This window comes from Gorilla gorilla, chromosome 9 (genome assembly GCF_029281585.2).
Source record: "Gorilla gorilla gorilla isolate KB3781 chromosome 9, NHGRI_mGorGor1-v2.1_pri, whole genome shotgun sequence".
In the NCBI taxonomy this organism is placed as follows: Eukaryota; Metazoa; Chordata; class Mammalia; order Primates; family Hominidae; genus Gorilla; species Gorilla gorilla.
In genome coordinates this window covers 10,913,160-10,934,993 of record NC_073233.2, presented here as the reverse complement: position 1 = coordinate 10,934,993, position 21,834 = coordinate 10,913,160, and the positions used below count along the sequence as shown (strand labels likewise).

Below are 21,834 nucleotides of genomic sequence, written 5' to 3'. Positions count from 1 at the left end.
TATTTTTTGTCTGTTTATATTGCTTCTTACTGACTTTTATTTATTTTTGGTCCTCATTTTAAAATTATGTTTAATTTTATTCTACTTGTTTCATAATGTCTTAACAAACAGGAACTATGATAAGAAGCATGGGAGCAACAATGGGAGAGTCCATTCTATCATCAGGAAAAGTCTGACTATTTATTCCCTTCACCCATTGTAACGTATATGATGTGTTTTGGTCAAGGAATAAGCCAAGGCATATATCCAGGCCTGCATGATTCAGCAAGTTTGTTGCACAGGTGCACACTTCTACTTGTTATATAGATTGTTTGTGTAAGTTCATACTTGGCTCTGAGCCACTATTGTCTGTAAAAGGTAATAATTGCCCTGCTAACACTATACAGGGACTTTTGGGGCTTGGCTCAACTCGACATGGCTCTAGTGCAGGTGCTGGTGCCCAGAGAAAGAGAGCCAAAGCTGTCCATTTTGCAGATGGACAGACGGGACCCACAACACAGCTCACACTGGTGCCCAGAGAGAGAAAGAGTTAAGCTGCTGACCCTGAAGCCAAGGGTGAGCCGGCTATGCAGCTGCAGGCATGGGGGCGGCAGGAGCCACAGAGCCAGAGCAGACAGTTGAGATAAAGGTGGACAGTGTGAGAAAGTTGTTAATAAGAACTGCTGCTGAATGAAGTCATCTTTCACCTGCCTATGGACCCCTGAGTGTTCTTTCTGTTCATCCACCCACTCCCCTCGGACTTCAGCATGGGCTGGACCTGAACCCTAGGATCTGACATCCATCTCAAGTCCTCTCAGAAGACTAATCAGATATAAACTTTCCCCAGCTGTAAACTGTGTAGCTCCACACAGATCCCCCGTGAAGCACTCATTACCTCATAAGCTGGGAGCTATCAGCTGCTGATAGTTCACACCTACATTTCTTTCAGGAATTACCTTCAGCCAAAGGGAACTCTATTACCCTAAATTAGCCACCCTCCGTTTGCAATGATTGTATTTAATGACTAGTTGATGGTGAGTTTAAAGGCCTGACTCCCTTGCCTAACTCAGGACAAGTGTGTAGGACCATCTCTACTCCAGAGTTTCTCGTAAATCAGCTGGGAAGTCTGATGAAACTCCGTTGTAATTCACCTTCTCCCTCTGCAAAATTCTGCTTCCTTTGCACCTGTTGAGACATTGTTTCTGAGCTTACTTTCTGATAAACTTTCAGCATGGAAAGGTCTCAAAGTCAGTTTCTAAGGAACCCAACTTAAGACAGTTGATAGCAGGAATGGCCCCAGAAAGTAGACTCTCAAATGTGATTATAAGCTGGCAGGCTGGAAATGAGGACCCAGAAAACTGTTTTCTAAGTTGTCCTGAACACAATTAGGACAAGAGAATCCTTACCATGCTAAACCATATGCTTCCCTTTTCTTCTTCTTTTGCTAGTTTAAAAGATACTTTTTGATAGGAAAAATTCACTGAAAGTTAACTAATATTGGTTATGTGACTTTATTCTGAGTTGGTTCTAGATCTGATCATAGAATCTAGGGAGTGATGTATATTTCACAATGTAGAGTTCATTTTCTTTACTGTCAAGTTTAAGATTCTAGCCCATGTCTGGCAATTGCAACTTTTTTTTTCTTGTGAATCCTGATGTTAAATTTTGGAAGGTGAATTATGATACTGTAGTTACGGGTGAACACACTCAGGAGTCTTCCAATTTAAAAAATCAGCACCAGCTCTCAGCTGCCACTTTGCTTCTGGTTTAGTGGGTTCAGGAGCCTCCGTGGCTCCAGCCAGTCCAGGCTTCAAGAATTCTGACCAATGGCGTTCTCTCACCTTCTATTTAAGTTAAACTTCAACTCCCCCCTAGGCTTTATAAGCCCCTGACTGAAATGAGGTGGGTGGGGTTTGGGTAGTTTGGGTAGAAACTGGGAGACTTCTAAGTTAGTTTCTCTTTTCTGTCTGTGTCTTTCTCTCAGCTTTTTCTGTTTCTGCTTTAAGAAATAAGAAATTCCTTGCTGTTTTGCTGTGAGAAAAAACAAAATGAATAAGGCACCTAGGTTTAGTCCTGTTTCCTTCCATCTTTCTCATAATCTCACGATTTGCCCAGGAAGTGAAGACTCGAACAACAAGCTCAACATTCCTCGCTTTCGCTAATGAAATAGTGAAAATCAGCACTGAACTGAGATGCTTTGGACTAGTGGAATACTAGAAAATACTTCTTAATTCCGGTAAACCTCATCTTTTCTCTCACTTCTTTCTTTCTGTGGTTATTGTGGGGCCATTGGAATAACCCCAGACTAGGAACAGTTTCTAAAGAAGGGTCTCACTAAGAGGCTGGGATGGGAGCATTAACCCTGCTTTCCCTAGGAAGGCTGTTTCTAATTCGTGGGTTTAACGTCCCTTACAGCAGAAGGCTTAGAAGGACCTTCTTGGCCGGACGCAGTGGCTCATGCCTGTAATCCCAGCACTGTGGGAGGCCAAGGCAGGCAGATCACCTGAGGTCGGGAGCTCGAGTGCCAGCCTGATCCAACGTGGAGAAAACTCATCTCGGCTAAAAATACAAAATTAGTCGAGCACGGTGGCACATGCCTTGTAATCCCAGCTACTTGAGAGGCTGAGCCAGGAAAATCGCTTGAACCTTGGGGGAGGAGGCTGCAGTGAGCAGAGATTGTGCTGTTGCACTCCAGCCTGGGCAACGAGGGTGAAACTCCGTGGGTTTTTTTTTTTCTGTGTGTGTGGTTTCTTTTTTTGGGGGGGGAGGGAAAAACCTCTGGTTGGCTGAAGCTTCACTTGTAAGTCGGGCACAGTCTCTTAAGAACTGGCCTTACCATTATTGATAGGGAAGGTTGTGGGCTACTTTTCTGCCAACTCAAAATATTCCCCATCAGAGGGAAGCTGCTTATACATACATACCCCATTCTCTTGATGCCTTTACTTTATAGCTTTTTTTTCTGAAGCCATCCAAACATTCTCTCAGGAAGGACTCAATGTTACTTCTTTCTAGGATGCTTGCCTTGGCTGAGGCTTTTTTCCCTTAAAGTCTTTTTTCGGAATGTGAGTTCTATTATCCTGACTTAAGTTTTCTTCTCTTCCCTTCTCTCTTAATTGACCTTTTTGGTGGCTTAAGCCTTGGAAGACCCTTTAGTGTTCACTTAGGTTCTGATTCCACTTGTCTTGATGGAAATTGGGAGACCACAAGACTAGGGAGTGACTTTTACTGGGAAACGGATATATCACTAGTGTGTTCATAGCCACTGTTCATTGCTTTCTCTTCCTTTGCTGTTCAAGCTTACAAATCCCGGCCAGGCGTGGTGGCTCACACCTGTAGTCCCAGCACTTTGGGAGGCCCAGGTGGGTGGATCACGAGGTCAAGAGATCAAGACCATTTTGGCCAACATGGTGAAACCCCGTCTCTACTAAACACAAACTAGTTGGGCATGGTGGCGCATGCCTTGTAGTCCTAGCTACTCGGGAGGCTGAGGCAGGAGAATCCCTTGAGCCTGGGAGGCAGAGGTTGCAGCAAGCCAAGATTACTCTCCTGCACTCCAATCTGGCAACAGAGCAATGCTCAGTCTCCAAAAAAAAATAATAAAAAAAAAAAGCCAGGTGTGGTGGGCGCTTGTTATCCCAGCTACTCAGAATGCTGAGGAAGGAGAATCGCTTGAATCTAGGAGGCAGAGGTTGCAGTGAGCTGAGATGGTGCCGTTGCGCTCCAGCCTGGGTGACAAAAGCAAAACTCCATCTCAAAACAAAACAAAGCTTGCAACTCGATTCTTATTTTGTCCTTACAGGTATACATGGTTCCTCTTACTACATACTTTCTTAAGTTCCTAGGCGTTTTCTTGGGTTCCTACATGTTTTAGTCCTTGAGATTACTCTTAGTAGTTTGTTCAGGATCCCTTATGACCTCAATTCTAGACTAGAATTGATCCTCACACTGTTGTCTTGCTTTTCTCATGGGACCATAGATCCACAAGTTCTTTTCCATACTTAATGTAGAACCTACGGATTTCTCAACCTCGTTTTCTAATTAGGGATCTCTGATGTTCCTCAGCCTACAGTTGAGGGGTCTCCACTTAACTTCAATGTTCTCTGCTCTGAATAACAATATCTCTGAAATGTACATAGCTAGGGGATGGAATTGGACCAGTAAATGGGATTGTGATACTGACCCTAGAAGTTCTTCCTTCCCTCATCCTCCAAGACATTTCTGCCCTCAGAGTGGAAGAACCCTGATAGAGGCAGAAGTCCATGAAGTACCCTGAGACCCTTGTTGATGGGTAAAACCTAAGTGTAGACAACTATATAGGGTAGAATGACAGACACTAGAGACTCAGAAGGGTGGGGATAGGATGGATGAGAAATTAATGGGAACAATGTACGTCATTCAGGTGATGACCATTGAAGGCCCAGACCTCACCACTATCCATGTAACAAAAATGTATAACACTTAAACATATACAAAAAAAATCTAAGTGCCCTTGCTGTAAGGACTCATAGTTGCCTATTGCTTAAAGGGCTTTCAAAGCATTTTCCTAGGGGTTTCATGAATTAGCTACTTCTGCCTGACTGAGGGCAGAGTTATGCATTTAATTCAGGAGCTCACAGATGCCTCTCATCACATACTGAGACTGTCAAACCAGCAAAGCTAGCCACCCTCACCTGTGGCTGCCTTTCTTTTGAAGAGCTTATCTTGATTCAGGGTAAAATAAAGACTCCTGTGCTTCAGATTGTGATGGCTCATAGATAGGAAACATCCAAAAATATCCTTATAAACTTCTACAGAGCCTTTAACTTAGATAAGGATGTGTTCATACACCAGGCCAACCACCCACTAACAGTGCCGTCTAGTGTGGTGATGGGTGATAACGGCCATACCTTGGCAGAAGATGACAAAAGACTTTGCTTTAGGGTACTGTCTGGCTTCAAGGATGACCTTCAAGGAATGCAGCAGTGCCCTGGGAGTAAGGAAGTACTGCCCAACCTTAATAATCACTTTCAGCAGCTGCTGTCCAAGTATAAGAGCGACCAGGGGTCTCTCTGGTACCCTTTTATAAAGGCACTAATTCCATTTACAAGAATTCTACCAATTACCTCTTGAAGGCCTCACCTCCTAACTTACCTGGTCTCAATTTATGAATTTTGAGGGTGTACACACATTCAAACCATAGCAGTATATAAAAAGCATAAGCTTAACAAACACTACCTAATAAATCACAAGAATTGTTAACGTCTGTTTTTTCACCCCACTTAAAAATCAAATTTCCAAGTTGGATTTAAACAAGACCCATACATAATGACATCTATAAACTCAAAGTTGGAAAAAATCATACGAGTGGGGGAAAGGAGTCACTATTACATCAGATAAAGCAGACACTAAACCAACAATAAAGGGAATTACATAATGATAAAGGGTTCCATTCCACAGGACTTAACTATCATAAGTACATATGAACCCAACATTGCGGAACCCAGATCCATAAAACAAGTACTTCCAGACCTATGGGAAAACTTTGCCACCCAATAGTGAGGGACTTTAACACCCCACTGGCAGTGTTAGATCAAGTCAGAAAACTGACAAATCCTGGACTTAAATGTGACACTTAACCAATTTGACCTAATAGACACTTACAGAATACTCCACTCATCAACCACAAAACACACATTCATCTCATCAGCAAAGGGGGAACATAATCTAAGATCAACCACATGCTCAGCCATAAAGCAAGTCTTAATCCAAAAACATATTGGGGTTAGGTGTCCTGAAAACTTCAAAACTGCCAGGATGGGCAGAAATGGAAGAAGCCAAGATGTTTTTGGTGAATGGTAAATTGAATTTCTGTAGCACATAGTTATCTTCCTTTATGTGCCGCCTCCTAGAGCTCTTTCGTTTCATCATAGCTTCACTTGCCCTTCAAAGACCTTGCTATCTGGAACGTGTTTCCAGTGGAATCTCTTTCCTGGATCTCAGCCCCTCTACCTGTGGGAGCAATGAAACACCAGCTTCTATGTGACTTAATGGATCTTATCACGCTTTCTTTCTGGTTAGCAGGTCAGGTTTGTGTTGAGACATAACTATTAGGCCATGTCTTTTTCATATCTATTGGGAATGTCTTACCCTGTGGTTTCTAGCTGGATCTCCTAGAGACTTTTTGGTGCCCCAGCCATTAATGAGCATAACAATGCCATAGAATTTGAATGGCTTTAGAGCTACTTTGGTAACAGTAATTATCTTTCCCCTTCTGGCCACATTGATTTTTTGGTCTCTTGTGGTGTGAAATGAAGTGGCTACTTCAAAATTTCTAAATTTCTGGGATCTTCACAGTATCTACTCGATTTTGGTGCTTCTCTTCTGTAGATGCGCTCATGCACTACTCCAATCCGTATGCCTCTATTGCGTTCCAACTTATTACAGGTCTTCAGTTATTTTCTTCTTTCCTGCCATTGACCAGCAGTAAAGCAGTTTGCCACTGACCATTGTATATGTATGTAGCAGCCATCCTTTTTTTTTGCTCGTACTCTGATCCATCTGTGAAACAAACTGTCATTTTCTTAGTGTTTATTCTTCATGCTCTGTAGTGCATGAGCCTTAAAGCTACCAACATGAAACACTGCAAGTGTTCAATAGCCACAAGTGACTGGCCATTGAATTGGACCGCACTGATCACAAAACACTTCCATCAGAATATTCCATCCTAGCACTACTCCAGGTCTTTGTAGGGAAAAACTGTATGGATCATGTTCTACTTCATGTGGATGTGAACTACTTGAAGTCCCTGCCCTGATGTAGAGAAACATTTGCCAAATCAATGACTGCAGTATGGTGATTATTAAATCAGATGCTGATTCAGGTGTTACGGTATCTCTGCCACAGCACAGTATCTGGCAGAGCAGCTTAATTGGGGCTAACATTTGGTTGAATTTGAGGTACTCTTTCTCTAGGATCTTTGTGTTTTGAGTGCTATACTGGTGAACTATATGGGGATATGAGAGTCATTAACTGCAACCTTGAAACCATTTTAAGTGTCACTTTCTGTATCCCTTCTGTTACATAACACTGTCTACTGTCTTGTCCAGAGAAAAGAAGCCTTTGAAACTTCCCATCTGGCTTTTCCCACTGATACCACTTGCCTCATAGGCCAAAGTTATAAGTAGACATATCTGTTCTGAGTATACATTTGGGGAAAATGATCACCAGGTGCATTCCAGAATCGGGATCAGCTATGAGCTGGCTATTCATTATACTCCACTATGAACTAAAATCTATTACCTGGCCTCCTATTCCCCCACTGACTAGGGAGCCATAATGAATTTTGGGTTGCTGGGTATCAGTGTTCTCTAAAGCTTATGTCAAACATTCTCCAAATGGTTGGTTTATTCTTTTTTCCAGTAAAAAACTACCTGAACGAATAGCCATAGATCCTTCTAGGGGAAAGGAGTAGGGGAATCACTATCAAACTCGTAGCAAGCTGTTGACACCTTCCTCAAAAGAAGACACGTGCAATCAATGTGTCCTAAGCCTAAACACAAGGGAAAGGGTTATAAATATCGTAATAGACTATAAAATGGTTATGGCCTAGCTCTTTTTTAATACTCAGGTCTTAAGTTTGTCAGTAGTTACCTTCCACAAAGTCTAGAAAGCCCAGGAATCTAGTGGTTAATATTCCCCTTATATATCCAACCCCCGCCCCCACCACCCCTAGAAATCCAAAAAGCTCAATGCCTGAGAATTTCAAAGGTCTGTATTCCTACCAGAGAAAGTGCTGCTATCTAAGCATCTTTGTATTTAATAAGATGTTTGAGAATTGCATCATTGGAACTGCCTGACCTAGGATTACTATTTTCAAAGTCTACTAGCAAATGCTTTCTTTCAAAGCCTAAGTACTTTTCAGCCATGTGATCTGTTTCTACATTTTCTAATAAGATTAAGTTTACTGCTGATAAGGAAACAATTTTTACCTGACAACCAAGGTTAGCAGTTGATGGAATAAGAGAGAAACCAAATTAATTCCTGACATAACGAAAGTCTGTATGAACTCTAAGCCTCCATGTTAGGTAGCTCCCCCAACACCCTTATAACATGCTTATAGATGTTTTCCAACTAGACTATTGAGTAAGGCCCTCCAATAACTCATATTACTAAGACACACGTGAAATGTATAAAGGAGCTGACTTACTTGAAACAAATGGGAGAGTTCCCTAAGTCCCCTCTCACAGGATGTGTGACAGGGGTGTGGCTAATGTTTGGCTGAGACCCCTTACACACCGAGGTGTGCACACTGAGACCCTTACAGGAGGAGAAGCATGCAGATGGGCAGATGTAGGAGCCAGTGTGAGTGCCCCTGGGCTCTAGCCCCATGGTAGCATCCAGGTGTGTGGGTGCCTGTGACTCCCAAAGCCCAAGTGGGCATGTGTTAGTGTGCTCTTTTAGCTTTGCCATCCCCAGACAGCTTAAGTGTTAAACAGCTCAGTTGACCCTCTGCCTTTTCACAGGCCAGTGTGACAGCTTTCTGTATTCCAAGCTCTTGTCTGGTATCCAGGAAAAAGAGGGTCACACACACTCAAAGGATGAACTCAGGGGTTTTACTGAGTGGTGGAGGTGGCTCTCAGTGGGATGGATGGGGAGCTGGGAAGTACATAGAGTGGGAAGATGATCTTCCCCTGGAGTTTGGCCATCCTCTCCAAACTGTCCCCAGTTGAACTCCTCTTAGACGTTGCCGCCCTCCTGCCGCCCTCGGTTTAGGGTTTACAAGGGTACAGGGTCCTGCCCTCCTCCTGCCGCCCTCCCGCCGCCCTCGGTTTAGGGTTTACAAGGGTACAGGGTCTTGCCCTTCTGCCGCTCTCCCCCTGCCCTCGGTTTAGGGTTTACAAGGGTACAGGGTCCTGCCCTCCTTCCGCCGCCACCCTCCCCGCCTTGGGTTTAGGGTTTACAAGGGTACAGCGTCCTGCCCTCCTACCGTCGTCCTCGGTTTAGGGTTTACAAGGGTACAGGGTCCTGCCGTCCTCCCGCCGCCCTTGGTTTGGGGTTTACAAGGGTACTGAGTCCTGCCCTCCTCCCACCGCCCTCGGCTTAGGGTTTACAAGGGTTGCAGGGTCTTGCCCTCTTCCCGCCGCTCTCCCACCGCCCTCGGTTTAAGGTTTACAAGAGTACAGGATAGTTAGGTATGGTGGACCAAATGGCAACTTCTGGGCATGAAAACAGGAATGCCTGTTCCCATTTAGGGCTGTGGGTTTCCAGGCTTGAGGGTGGGGCTTTGCCAGGGAACTGCCCTCTTCTACCCAGTATTTCCCTGTCTCTTGTCCGTATCAAAACTGGTCTGAGATCGATCATATCTGGACTCAGGAGCTTATGACACACATATTGGACCTATATAACTGAAATAACAAACTGGAATACTATTGCAGTGATCCACGTCAAGGTGTAACATACACATTTTTGTCTCATCCTTGTCAACCATTTACATCCCTGCAGGGGTGAAGGATCTGAGGACTAAACAGGATTTTTTTGTTTAATCTTGCCAAAGTTCATATCTAAGGGGTCTGGGGACTCATGCCCTATAAACCATAAATTCTCATCAGATGGGTTTTACTTAACTGTTATATATTGTGACTTTCCAGTCTGTCTCTGGCATAACGTTACATGACAAAGAAAATCAAAATACTTCACCCCAAAAAGTTTCTTTGGCATGCTTTGAAATGGCCCTGCAAAGCCAACATCTGGGGAGGTAAATCTGCATCTGTAAAGAATCTAATAAAGCTAGATCCTTTTTCTTCCAGGCCCTCCCAATCCTGAAGAGATGAACTGAGTCTAGCACCTTTTAAAGGTCTGAATAAGAAACACTTGTCATCTATTGTCTAAGGGCAGCCACTATGAGACTTCAAAATAACCTTGGTCTCCACAATCTTTTAACCTGAACATTTCCTTTATTGATCCCAGGTCTTTTAGATAAACCAGAAAATTTTTCGTCAACAAGAAAATGTAAGTTTACCTATAGCTTGGAAGCCCCTACCCCCACCCCATGTGCTTCTTAAATGTACTTGATGTCTCAGGTCTCACAAATGTATAAAATCAGGCTGTGCCCTAACCACCTTGGAACATGTTCTCAGGACCTCCTGAGGGATGTGTCATGAGCCACCGTCACTCATTTTTTGGCTCAGAATAAATATCTTTTAGAGTTTGACTCTTCTCAACAGACAGTTGTGGGGCTTCTCATTGAGATTGAGGATAGTGGACTGCTCAACTTCCTGTCCTCTCTATAAAACTGAGTAAACTTCATGCCAGGTTAAGGCCTTACTGAGTCTTACGGACATACTAATTCAAACTTGTGAACACTGCTGATTATGGCTTAGCTGTTCTAATGATTTTTCTGATGGACTCAATTCAGCTGCTTCTGAAGTACTTGTTTTTCAAATGTCTTTGTTCTGTCCCGTTGCATTTAGGATAGAACACATAGTCAGGTGGTATCAGGTAATGCACAGGCACCACAGACTTCCCAGGACCAACGAGAGGGTAAATGAGTGCTACGATGAAAAGGCCAAGACACCAAAAACGAATAGCAAACCTGGCCGGGCACGGTGGCTCACGCCTGTAATCCCAGCACTTTAGGAGGTCGAGAGTTCAAGACCACCCTGACCAACATAGAGAAACCCCATCTCTACTAAAAATACAAAATTAGCTGGGTATTGTGGCACATGCCTGTAATCCCAGCTACTCAGGAGGCTGAAGCAGGAGAATCACTTGAATCTAGGAGGCAGAGGCTGCAGTGAGCTGAGATTGTGCCATTGCACTCCAGCCTGGGAAACAAGAGCAAAACTGTCTTAAAAAAATAGCAAACCTTCCCTCCCCGCAAAATGAAACCTATGGCCCCTAGGGAGAAGCAGATCTAAGAATTCTTCATGAATAAGTAACCAGTGCTGAGAATATAAAAAAATGGTGGGAGCACTATTGCCTAAAGTCACTCTCTACCTGCTTTTCATGGCTTTCATGAGCACAGGGCTTCCCTGCTGCCCTGAATGTATTTCTGGGGACATATGAACCAGGGCTCTGAGTTCATGCAAGTGTTAACTAGGCACTGTTTGTTCCAAGGCAATGCAGGCGACTAACAAGGCCCAAACTCTGTTTGCTTTCTATTGCATCTTCCCATAGCTGTGCTTGAATATCTCCTGTCTCTGGCCAAGGCTACACCTCAAAAACTTACCATTACTCTTCAGCCCAGCCTTCTTCGAAGTCTAATTTGTGCTTTTCTACATGTGGTACTTCTCAGACTGACCTTGGTAAAAAGGAGCTAGCAGTTATGCTAGTTTGCCACAAACCTCACACCTAGAAAGTTTTGGGGATGCTTAGAACTCAGTCTTTAAAAGCTGCTCTTAACCCTGTACGTTCAACTTTGTGATTCTAATAAGCGCTTCTAAGATTTGTCCATGTTTGTGGCATTTGTGTAATGGATTCTGTATTACAGAAGAATACTGACTTTTTTTTTTTTTTTTGAGGTAAATGAATCTACTTGTAAAACCCTAAGCTTTTTAGCCAAAGTTATTCAATAGCATTCAAGGCATAGAGGTTGCAGTCTGAGTAGGAAGCTGTTTCACTGGAGAAGAAACTTAATTTCTCAACCCTGGTAAGGTCGTGGTTGGGACAGACTCCTGTAACAGTGAACAGATATATCAAGAAAACAAGTTTATTAATGTGTCCTGTCGTGCATATCACAAGGCCAAAACTTCAAAAGATAACCCTAGGCTTAGACCTTTAGGCTTATGTAGCATCTCCAGCACGCCCCCCCCCCCCACTCCCCCTCTCTCCCCCCCACTCCCCCTCTCCCCCGCCCCCCACCGCAAAAAAATAAAAAAATAAACTTGTAGAGAAACAACGAAACAAAGTGACATTTAGGCTTCCAAAGGCAGGAAACTGGAATGGTAAATACCTGAGAAGAAACTATAATGGAGTAAAGTTTGTAGACTGATAGCCTATTTTTAGGCAGAAAGTGGGGAGGAAAGAGCTCTCCTGTTTGCTGCTTAATTGCTTTAGTTCAAACTTCTATGTTGAGGCATATTTTGGGGTAACATATTCTGGTTTCTTTCAATCTCATGCATGAATTAAAAGTTCAGCACTGTCACTAAGGATGGGAAAAGACCATTAGCTATAACTGTCCTAATCTCGAAGCTTTAGTTTTGGGCTGACATTTTCCTTTTAGGTAAGAGCCATAAAATAACCAACATCTGCCAAGAGTGGCTCTGGAGTAGAGGGTAGAGTAGCCTTAGGGAACACAGTGGGGCCTCCACATAGAAAGTATCCACACAACTAGAAATTCAGCTGAGTGACCGAAAGACCGAATTTCCTGAGTTAAGATAAAGTTTTCACATTTATTTCTCAAAGAACCCAGAACTATCCAGTTTTGTCCCAGCAAAGGTCAAGCACTTAGTCACATTTCTGTTATCCTCCCACTTGTTCTGAGTCCAAGAATTGGGAAGGGGAGAAAGGAGCAGTTCAGAATAAAAGCCTTAAAGCCAGAAGTATTAAGTTCTGTATCCATAACTAGGATTAACATAAAAATAAGCTCCTAATGGAGAAAATCAAGCTGGATTGTAATTGTCAATCTACTAGTCCAGAGAAGTTAACAGCTTATTCCTATAGCTGTGCTTTCATGCCCTTTAAGTGTATTAACTGCATGTAATGCCTATAAACTTCAAGGGACCTGCTCTGCATTTAGTCTGTACCTTGAACTCAAAATGCTATAGGAGATGACTAACACCAAGTCATTCAGATTTATATCTGCACAAGAGCTGACCTCCCTAGAGTGAAAAAGGGAAAGCATTGAGAAATTGCATATTGAGTGTTGTGATGGTTGCGTGGCCTTTTTCTTTTTCTTTTTTTTAATTCTGAGATACATGTACAGAATGTTACGTAGGTATACATATGCTATGGTGGCTTGCTGCACCCATCAACCTACACCTATCAACCCATCTAGGTTTTATGCCTTCCATGCATTGGGTATTCATCCTAATGCTCTCCCTCCCCTTGTCCCCCACCCCTCAACAGGCCCCAGTATGTGATATTCCTCTCCCTGTGTCCATGTGTTCTCATTGTTCAACTCCCATGCATGAGAACATGAGGTGTTTGGTTTTCTGTTCCTGTTAGTTTGCTGAGAATTATGGCTTCCAGCTTCATCCGTGTCCCTGTGAAGGACATGAACTCATTTTTTATGGCTGCATAGTATTCCATGGTGTACATGTGCCAAATTCTTTATCCAGTCCATCACTGATGGGCATTTGGGTGGTTTCCAAGTCTTTGCTATTGTGAACAGGTCCGCAATAAACATAAATATGCATGTGTCTTTCTAGTAGAATGATTTATCATCCTCTGGGTATACACCCAGTAATGGGATTGCTGGATCAAATGGTATTTCTGGTTCTAGATGCTTGAGGAATTGCCACACTGTCTTCCATGATGGTTGAACTAATCTACACTCCCACCAACAGTGTAAAAGCATTCCTACTTCTCCACATCCTCTCCAGCATCTGTTGTTTCCTGACTTTTTAAAAATCGCCAGTCTAACTGGTGTGCGATTGTATCTTTGTGGTTTTGATTTGCATTTCTCTAATGACCAGTAATGAGGTATTTTTCATGTTTGGCCTCATAAATGTCTTCTCAGAAGTATCTCTTCATATCCTTTGCCCACTTCTTCATGGGGTTGGGTTTTTTCCTTGTAAATTTAAGTTCCTTGTAAGGTTCTGGATATTAGTCCTTTGTCAGATGGTAGATTGCAAAAATTCTCCCATTCTGTAGTTTGCCTGTTCACTCTGATAGTTTCTTTTGCTGTGCAGAAGCCCTTCTAGTTTAATTAATCCCATTTGTCAATTTTGGCTTTTGTTGCCATTGCTTTTGATGTTTTTGTCATGAAGTCTTTGCCTATGCTTATGTCCTGAATGGTATTGCCTAGGTTTTCTTCTAGAGTTCTTATGGTTTGGGGTTTTACATTTAAGTTTTTAATCCATCTTGAGTTAATTTTTGTATAAGGTGTAAGGAAAGGGGTACAGTTTCAGTTTTCTGCATATGGCTAGCCAGTTTTCCCAGCACCACTTATTAAATAGGGAATCCTTTCCCCATTGCTAGTTTTTGTCAGGTTTGTTTGAAGGTCAGATGGTTGTAGATGTGTGGTGGTATTTGAGTCTTCTGTTGTATTCCATTGGCCTATACATCTGTTTTGGTACCAGTACCATGCTGTTTTGGTTATTGTAGCTTTGCAGTATAGTTTGAAGTCAGGTAGCATGATGCCTCCAGGTGTGTGTGGTGTGTGTCTTAGGATTGTTGTGGCGATATGGGCTGTTTTTTGGTTCCATATGAAATTTAAAGTTTTCTCTAATTCTGTGAAGAAAGTCAATGGTAGCTTGATGGGAATAGCATTGAATCTATAAATTACTTTGGGCAGTATAGCCATTTTTATGATAGATTCTTATCCATGAGCATGGAATATTTTTCCATTTATTTGTACCATCTCATTTCATTGAGCATTGGTTTGTAGTTCTCCTTGGAGAGGTCCTTCACATCCCTTATAAGTTGTATTCCTAGGTATTTTATTCTCTTTGTAGCAATTGTGAATGGGAGTTCACTCATGATTTGGCTCTCTGCTTGTCTATTATTGGTGTATAGGAATGCTTGTGATTTTTGCACATTGATTTTGTATCCTGAGACTTTGCTGAAGTTGCTTACCAGCTTAAGGAGTTTTGAGGCTGAGACTATGGGGTTTTCTAAATACACAATCATGTCATCTGCAAACAGACAATTTGTCTTCTTTTCTATTTGAATACCGTTTTTCTTCCTCTTGCCTGATTGCCTTAGCCAGAACTTCCAATACTATGTTGAATAGGAGTGATGAGAGACAGCATCCTTGTCTTGTGCTAGTTTTCAAAGGGGGGTGCTTCCAGCTTTTGCTCATTCAGTATTATATTGGCTATGGGTTGTCATATCTCAAAATAAGAGCTATGCTTCATCAGTACCTAGTTCGAGAGATTTTAGCATGAAGGATGTTGAATTTTATCAAGGGCCTTTTCCACATCTATTGAGATAATCATGTGGTTTTTGTCATTGGTTCTGTTTATTCGATGAATTATGTTTATTGATTTGCATATGTTGAACAAGCCTTGCATCCCAGGGATGAAGCCAACTTGATCGTGGTGGATAAGCTTGTTTGATGTGCTGCTGGATTCAGTTTGCCAATATTTTATTGAGGATTTTTGCATCAATGTTCATCAGGGATACTGGCCCGAAATTTTCTTTGTTGTGTTTCTGCCAGGTTTTGGCATCAGGATGATGCTGGCCTCATAAAATGAGTTAGGGAGGAGTCCTTTTTTTCCCTACTTGGAGTAGTTTCAGAAGGAATGGTACCAGCTTCTCTTTGTACCTCTGGAAGAATTCGGCTGTGAATCCATCTGGTCCTGGGCTTTTTTTGGTTGGTAGACTATTAATTACTGTCTCAATTTCAGAACTTGTTAATTGGTCTATTCACGGATTTGACTTCTTGCTGTTTTAGTCTTGGGACGGTATAAGTGTCCAGGAATGTATCGATTTCTCTAGATTTTCTAGTTAGCATAGAGGTGTTTATAGTATTCTCTGATGGTAGTTTGTATTCCTGTGGGATCAATGGTGATATTCCCTTTATCGTGTATTGTCTATTTGATTCTTCTCTTTATTAAAGTCTAGCTAGTGTTCTGTTTTGTTAATCTCTTTAGTAAATCAGGAGCTGGTTTTTTGTTTTTTTTTTTGAAGTTTGTAGTGTCTCTAAAGTTTTCAGTTCTGCTCTGATCTTAGTTATTTCTCGTCTGCTAGCATTTGAATTTGTTTGCTCTTGCTTCTAAAGTTCTTTTAATTTTGATGTTAGGATCTCAATTTCAGATCTTTCCAGCTTTCTGATGTGGGTATTTAGTGCTATAAATGTCCCTCTTAACACTGCTTTAGCTGTGTCCCACAGATCCTGGTATGTTGTCTTTGTTCTCATTGGTTTCAAAAAACTTTATTTCTGCCTTAATTTCGTTATTTACCCAGTAGTCATTCAGGAACAGGTTGTTCAATTTCCATGCAGTTGTGTGGTTTTGAGTGAGTTTTTTAATCCTGAGTTCTAATTTGATTCCACTGTAGTCTGAGAGACTTATGATTTCCATTCTTTTGCATTTGAGGAGTGCTTTACTTCCAATTATGTGGTCGATTTTAGAATAAGTGCTGTGTGTTGCTGAGAATAATGTATATTGTTGATTTGTGGTATAGGATTCTGTAGATGTCTATTAGGTCCACTTGGTCCAAAGCTGAGTTCAGGTCCTGAATATCTTCATTTTCTGTTTCGTTGATCAGTCTAATATTGACAGTGGGGTATTGAAGTCTCCCATTATTGTGTGGGAGTCTAAGTCTCTTTGTAGGTCTCTAAGAACTTGTTTTATGAATCTGGGTGCTCTTGAATTGGGTGTATATATATTTAGGAGAGTTAGCTGCTCTTGTTGGATTGATGACATAAAGGTAAACTTTATGTAATGCCCTTATCTTTTTTGATCTTTATTGGTTTAGTCTGTTTTATCAGAGACTAGGATTGCAACCCCTGCTTTTTTGTTTTCTATTTGCTTGGTAAATATTCCTCCATCCCTTTCTCTTGAACGAATGTGTGTCTTTGCATATGAACTAGGTCTCCTGAATACAGCACACCGATAGGTCTTGACTATCCAATTTGCCAGTCTGTATCTTTTAATTGGGGCATTTAGCCCATTTAAATTTAAGGTTAATATTGTTCTGTGTGAATTTGATCCTGTTATCATAATGCTAGCTGGTTATTTTGCATGTTAGTTGCAGTTTCTTCATAGTGTCATTGGTCTTTATATTTTGGTGTACTTTTGCAGTGGCTGATGCTTGTTTTTCCTTTCCATATTTAGTGCTTCCTTCAGGAGCTCTTGTAAGGCAGGCCTGGTGGTGACAAAATCCTTCAGCATTTGCTTGTCTGTAAAGGATTTTATTTCTCAGCTTATGAAGCTTAGTTTGGCTGGATATGAAATTCTGGGTCAAATTCTTTTAAGAGTGTTGAATATTGGGCCCCACTCTTCCAGCTTGCAGAGTTTCTGCAGAGAGATCTGTTAGTCTGATCGGCTTACCTTTGTAGGTAACCTGACCTTTCTCTCTGGCTGCCCTTAATAGTTTTTCCTTCATTTTAACCTTGGAGAATCTGATGCTTATGTATCTTGAGATTGTTCTTGGGTATCTTACTGATGGCCTCTGTATTTTCTGAATTTCAATGTTGGCCTGTCTTGCTAGGTTGGGGAAATTCTCCTGGATAATATCCTGAAGTGTGTTTCCCAACTTGGTTCCATTCTCCCTGTCACTTTCATGTACCCCAATCAAACATAGGTTTGGTCTTTTCACATAGTCCTATATTTCTTGGAGGCTTTGTTCATTCCTTTTCATTCTTTTTTCCCTAATCTTGTCTTCACACCTTATTTCAGTAAGGTGATCTTCAGTCTCATATCCTTTCTTCTGCTTAATTTGATTTGGCTACTGATGTTTGTGTATGCTTCACAAAGTTCTCATGCTGTTTTTTCAGCTCCCCCAGGTCATTTATGTGCTTCTCTAAACTGGTTCTTCTAGTTAGCAATTCCTGTAACCTTTTATCAAGATTCTTGGCCTCATTGCACTGGGTTAAAACATGCTCCTTTAGCTCAGAAGAGTTTATTACCCACCTTCTGAAGCCTGTTTCTGTCAATTTGTCAATCTCATTCTCAGTCCAGTTTTGTGCCCTTGCTGGAGAGGAGTTGTGATCATTTGGAGAAGCACTCTGGTTTTTGGAATTGTCAACATTTTTGTGCTGACTTTTCCTCATCTTCATGAATTTATCTACCTTTGATCTTTGAGGCTGATGACTTGGATGGGGTTTTTGCATGGGAGTCTTTCTTGATGACTTTATTGCTTTCTGTTTATTAGTTTTTCTTCTAACAGGCCCTTCTTCTGCAGGTCTGCTGCAGTTTGCTGGAGGTCCACTCCAGACCCTGTTTGCCTGGGTATTACCAGTAGAGTCTACAGAACAGCAAATATTGCTGTCTGCTCCTTTCCTGGAAGCTTCATCCCAGAGGGGCACTGGCCTAATGCCAGTCAGAGCTCTCCTGTATGAGGTGTCTGTCAACCCTTGTTGGGAGGCCTCTCCTAGTCAGGAGGCATGGGGGTCAGGGACCCATTTGAGAAGGCAGTCTGTCCCTTAACAGATCTGGTGCGCTGTGCTGGGAGAATCCCTTGTCAGAATCAGCTGCTCTCTTCAGAGCTGGCAGGCAGGAAAGATTAGGTCCACTGATCTGCACCCACAGCCGCCCCTCCCTCCAGGTGCTGTCCCAGGGAGATGAGAGTTTTGTGTATAAGCCCCTGACTGGGGCTGTTTTCCTTCAGAGATGCCCTGCCCGTTGAGGGGGAATCTAGAGAAGCATTCTGGCCACAGCAGCTTTGCCATGCTGTGATGAATTCTGCCCAACCCAAACCTCCCAGTCTCCTTAGCACTCAGGGGAAAACTGCCTACTAAGGCCTCAGTAATAGCGGATGCCCCTCCCCCTACCAAGCTCTGTCATCCCAGGCCGACTCCACACTGCTGTGCTGGCAGTGAGAATTTCAAGCCAGTGGTTCTTAGCTTGCTGGGCTACATGGGAGTTGGGACCTGCTAAACGAGACCGCTTGGCTCCCTGGCTTCAGCCCCCTTTCCAGGAGAATGAACGATTGTCTCACTGGGGTTCCAGACACCACTGGGGTTCGAAAAAAAACTCCTGCAGAGCTAGCTCGACATCAGTCCAAACAGTCACCCAGTTTTGTGCTTAAAACCCAGGGCCCTGGTGATATGGCACACAAGGGAATCTCCTGATCTGTGCATTGCAAAAACTGGAGAAAATGTAGTACCCAGGCCAGGTAGCACAGTCCCTCATAGCTTCCCTTGGCTGGGGGAGGGAGGTCCCCCAACTCCTTGCACTTCCCAGGTGAAGCAATGCCTCATGCTGCTGCTTCCCACTCTCAGTGGGTTGTACCCACTATCAAACCAGTCTCAATGAGATGAACTGGGTAACTCAGTTGGAAATGCAGAAATCACCTGCCTTCTGCATTGGTCTTGCTGGGAGCTGCAGACCAGAGCTGTTCCTATTTGGCCATCTTGGCCCCTCCCTCCTTCATTCCTTCCTTAAATGGCTTTGAAAGAAGTCTTTGAAAAGAGATCTCAAGGGACTCTACTCATAACAGGTATTCTTCCCAACAACAGACTGCTGTGGGCATAAAGTTGAAGACTTTCCTGTGGGACTTGCCATAATTGTGTTAGAATGGGTCTTTCCAAAAAAAGAATTAGATATCTCAGAGGTTTATTGAAGGAGGCTGGAGGGGGAAATGGCCATAAAGGAAGATGGAGAGAGGGATCTCAAGAGGCTTAGAAAAGCCATGAGGTCACAATCCAAGTATCATCTTTGGGAGGACGGAAGGAAAATAAGGAGGGTCTTAGGTTTCTGTGCATCTCTAAGTCTTGGCAAGGTTAATGGAGACCTTGAACCAAAGGAACCTATAAGGAGTCCAGCATCTCACAGGATTAGAACTGTCTTAATAGCTCTGTGCTCATTCATTGGTCAGAAACAACCAAAGGGAAGTGAAGTCTAGACAATGCCATGTATTTCTAGAACACAGTGACTGAGGCCATCAAATATGCTCTCTGCATTCAAATCTGAAAGGCATGTTTTCATGGCCACCACAGTCTGTTCTTGTACTGCATGGATCTCCTTCAAACAGATGTGGGGAGCATCTTCTTCATAGCTCCAGTGGGCCTCCCTTGCTGAAGGGGAAACTTTAGAAGATTAGTAGAACAAACTACAGCCCTTGTCTCTGAAGTTTTAGGCCACTACTCTTCCCTGCCATTCCTTCGCTGCTCAATTCTTCTCACTTTCCACTATTGCCATTGCAAATTTTCGTGGCTTACCCAGTAGGGTGACCCCAATCCTTTATTCTTGAGGGGACTGACACGTTAATCATACCCTTATCTGGGGAATGATCCACATGTATGCCCATAGTCACAATGGGTCAAGGAAGCACCAGAAAATGTCCAAATGGATCGCCTGGCTTCACATATTTTACATATCTCTTCCTTCATATATTGTATAAAGGCAACCCTTTCTTCCCGCTAATCAAGATCAATTACTTTTGCCAGTATGGCAACTTCTCCTCACCTGTTGGTCCCAGGTCATAGTAGTCCAAGGTATCCTGATGGCAGCTGTAAGTTGTAGCTCAATGGGACCTTGCCCATACTGAACCCGTTTTGGGAATCAGAATCTCCAACCCTGCAGAGCCAAGACTTCCAGAGATGGGAAGTAAGTCTCCTAGTGGACTATTAGAAATGACTACATAAGGATATTCCTGTTTTTACCCCCTTGGCTTCTGGTATATGGTACTTCTCCTATTGGAGACTTAGCACCATATTGATCTAATTAAACACACATAATGTATTCTGAAAGCTAACATTCTGCTTCCGTGAAGTGTTTTCTGAGATGCTGCTTTAGTTGGGTTCTTAGAAGGTAGCCTCAATATTCTGAGGCCAGCTGCTTCTGGTAGTCGAGATAATGTCATACTAATAAAATCCCATGGTCAGCAGCCCTATTCTATCCTGCATATCCTTTGCTGTGAAACATGTCTACTCCTTTGATCTTGTGCCATGTGGGGTCCCTTGCCTATGGACAAGGGATTTTGGAAGCCTTCAAAGTAGTACTAATAGCCAAGGCTCTGTGGACAAGAAAGGCAAAAACCCATGCCCAAAACAAACAACTGGAAGTAGAAACCACTGGCCCTTCCAGAATAAAGAGGCTCAATGTAGTTCTGAACTGCCACTAAGTGGCCTCCTTGAGGAGCAATACATCTGGGCTTCAGTGTTGATCTGACAGATTGAATATCCAGAGGTGGTGGCAGCAGCTAGTCAAAGTTGGCCAATGGGAGCCTGCATGGTTGGAACCATACATAGGATCTTCTGCTGCCACTGATGCCACTTCTGTAACCCATAATTCCAGTTCTGAACTGAACAATGAAAGCTAGATAATTTCAACTGGCAGAATCACTTCATCCACTTGATTCTTTAGTGTCTCTTCTGGTAGATGTCTTTTACAGATACAAGAATCTTCACAATTTGTGCCTAACTCCCATATACTTACATTTATGCCCCTCTCCCAGTCCTTCTTGCTTCTAATCATCTGGTCCCTAAGCCCCTGACCAGACAGAAGGCCATTGACCACTGCCCAGGGATTTAGAGAAATTCTCATTTTGGGCCAATTTTTCTTCCACAGGAAGTGGATAACCAGGTATAACAAGTTTCACTGATTGAAGACTACTTCTCCACTCTCTTGAAACTGCCCCTGGATATGCCTGTAATGCACGTGCCATGAATCTTAGACCATGGCTTGCCAACTCATTTGTAAACAGGCTCTAGCTTTTTTCCTTTAGTTGGTCATATGGCACTACTCCATAGGGCCACAGATGGGATGTGAGGAAGGGAGGACTAGTGCAAATATTGCGGGTACCTTGGTCTGGGCTGCCTGCTCATGCAACTTACTTATGCTCTCTGGTTCTGTCAGGCTTGGTCCCAGATTAACCACTTCCATCTCATAGACCTGGACAGGTATAGTGGAAGTCTGTGGTATAGCAGGTCAGACAAACCCAGTTCACAAGAGGCTGTTTTGAATACATGATCACTTGGTACCCCACGACCACAGCCCAGTAAAATACCAGGAGCTATTTCTCAAAAGATCTACAGTTGTTTTGCTCTAGATAAGACTAATTTCAAAATACCAGGGATCTCTATAGTGATAATTCCATAAGCTTCAT

At 42.8% G+C, this 21,834-nt stretch overlaps 1 non-coding gene across 1 annotated transcript; it reads left to right on the top strand.

The window, feature by feature from the left end:
• The first annotated feature begins 414 nt into the window (after positions 1-414).
• Positions 415-6,772, top strand: LOC101133926 (putative uncharacterized protein C11orf40). The gene is made up of 4 exons (XR_004069314.2): positions 415-555; positions 4,738-4,904; positions 5,908-6,044; positions 6,567-6,772. It is a non-coding gene; the product is annotated as a putative uncharacterized protein C11orf40 (transcript).
• Positions 6,773-21,834: the final 15,062 nt, after the last annotated feature.